This window comes from Montipora foliosa, chromosome 12 (assembly GCF_036669935.1).
Source record: "Montipora foliosa isolate CH-2021 chromosome 12, ASM3666993v2, whole genome shotgun sequence".
Taxonomy (NCBI): Eukaryota; Metazoa; Cnidaria; class Anthozoa; order Scleractinia; family Acroporidae; genus Montipora; species Montipora foliosa.
The window spans coordinates 16,322,743-16,325,242 of record NC_090880.1 but is presented as its reverse complement, the minus strand read 5'-3'; the positions used below and the strand labels follow the sequence as shown (position 1 = coordinate 16,325,242).

The window sequence follows — 2,500 nt, the reverse complement described above, 5'->3', positions numbered from 1 at the left end:
AAGCCAATGTTTCTCACTTCCCATTTATTTTCTTCAATCTTTCTGGGTTCAGTACTTTGCTAGTAACCACATGTCTTCTCATGCTATTTACCCAAGACTTCTACCATGGCACTACAATGATAGACAATACCAAATCAATATCGTGCACTGTTAGAGTTACATATTACGCAAGGACAACTTGAATCTCGTGGAAGACTACGCACAGCTCAGTTGACATTTTATATGGAATAAATCGCTGTTTTCTAAAGAGGACAAATGATTAATTAATAGGCCGGTAGCCAGGTTTTTAACCTCAGAAAAGGATCTGTTTCGTCGTACGAACGTGTGAGGACCTGTGAGCCAAAGGGCCTCTGCTGGTATGACTTCTGGGTGACCCCTTAAATGGTCTTAATGACCCCCCCAACTTGAAAAAAATTGTCTGGAACGGTGCACGTACCACAGGTAACCCAGTGTACCCTCAAGGAGGGTCTAGTTTTTATTTCTCCACATCAACACCGTGAGATTTTACGATGAGTTCGTGTGTACTTTGCGCTCGGTAAAAAATACGAAATGATGGTCAAAGAGGTTTTTCTTTTAAAGTACGGGCGGAATTGTCATCTATGGAGTGTAAAGTGGAAATTGATTCTACGTACATTTGTAGGAATTGTTGTCAGCGCTAAAGAAACGAAAGCGCTCCTGACGAATCTTCACAAGGTGAATTAATAGCACTATTCAAAAGATTGTCCACTCGAAAACGTCTCCCGTTATCCTTCACCAGTCAATGTTATCCCAACGCCTTGCTCGGACCAGCCTAGCCATTCTCAAGAACAATCTACAAAGTGTGTTGCCCTGGAAGGTTTGAGATGTGGACATATCGAGGAAAATATAATAGCTCATCGGCAACGATCTGTGACGCTCTGAAGATCAGAGCCGTACCCGGTTGGACGACTTGCAAATAAATCCTTTCCTTTAAAGAGTACTTCTATGCTATAAAGCCAAGGTATCTTAAAAACTATCGGAGACGCTCTTCAATGAACGTTTGAAACCACTATTTTGAGAATTCAGCTCCAAAGAAATATGAGCCACGCAAATTTTGGTCAGCGTATATCACTTAATAATGTAAGCAAGTTATTCCGGAACACGATTACTATTAGGGAAGTGGTCAAAACTACTGCTCTCGAACAGGATCCACCAAACCACAAAATAGATGGTGGTGTGTAACGTTTCTGCGTCTTAGGGAAGACAACACGTTTTTTAAGATTGTAAATCACTTTACTGAAGATGAGAAGAGACTGCCTAACTCACACAAAATATCCTGCTAAGTGGGGTAAACAAGGACGTGTTGAATTACAACGAGCGTCACGGGATTAGGATAATGTCACATCTCCCTTCCTTTCGGAGGTAATGGAAAATAAAAAAAGAAAAACGAGAGTTACAGTAGAAAGGAATATCCTCAATAATCTAAACGGTATGACAATTAATTGGTACTCTATATACTTATCATCATGAAACAAGATTCAATGTCAGTTTTTGTTTTGTTTTTTTTTTTGTTTTAATCTTAAACTGAAAGAAAAAAAAAGTTTATTGAAAGCGTTCTGGAGGTCTGACAATCCTGCCACTGCGCGTTGTTGTTGGAACTGGAGTTGTACAGGTTTCGCTAGCTGGACGCTGTTCTACCGTGGTCGGCGCTATTGATGGTGGTGTGGGCTCATCTGGACAAACTTTGTCAGGCAGTTCCTCGGCCTTGGTTTGAGCACGGGTGGGCTCATCTGGACGAACTTTGTCAGGCAGTTCCTCAGCCTTGGTTTTAGGAGTCTCTTGCGTTCGTCGCAAGTGTCTTCTGTTCCTCCTGTACACGCTACCGTCCTCAGTCCTGACGCGGTACGACCTTATGACTACCTTCTCGTCCACTTGGGCTTGCACCCAATTCTTCTTTCCCAGCTTCAGTGGTTGTACACGTACTTTGTCACCGGGCTTAAGCTCCTGTAGTTCCCTTGTTCCCTTATCGTAGTGGAAGGACTGTTTTGACTTCTGTAGTTTGAGCTTCTGATCAACGTCAGGTACCTTGGGCTTTGGAAGCTTGCTTGACGTCGGTAGTAGAGACTTGGTCCGCCTACCGAAGATTCGCTGACTTGGCGATGTGAAATTATTCTAATCCCGTCACGTAATTCAACACGTCCTTGTTTACCCCACCAGGATATTTTGTGTGAGTTAGGCAGTCTCTTCTCATCTTCAGTAAAGTGATTTACAATCTTAAAAAACGAGTTGTCTTCCCTAAGACGCAGAAACGTTACATGGTGTCAGAATTTGTCGAATCCAATAGCCTCTAGTATAACATCATGGAAAAAGGAGGCGAAGGGTCCAGCACTAGTCAAATGCCACAAGTTGTTCACTCCGCGCCGATACCTCTTCCCCCGAAGATGGACCTCACAGGAAATCTAGCAGGGAATTGGAAGAAGTTCAAGCGCATATGGAATATTTATGAGGTAGCGTCAAGACTTCGGACCCAAAGTAACGAACT

At 42.9% G+C, this 2,500-nt stretch overlaps 1 pseudogene; it reads left to right on the top strand.

The window, feature by feature from the left end:
- The first annotated feature begins 2,318 nt into the window (after positions 1–2,318).
- LOC137980897 (uncharacterized) overlaps positions 2,319–2,500 on the top strand; it is a 2,281-nt pseudogene continuing 2,099 nt past the window's right edge.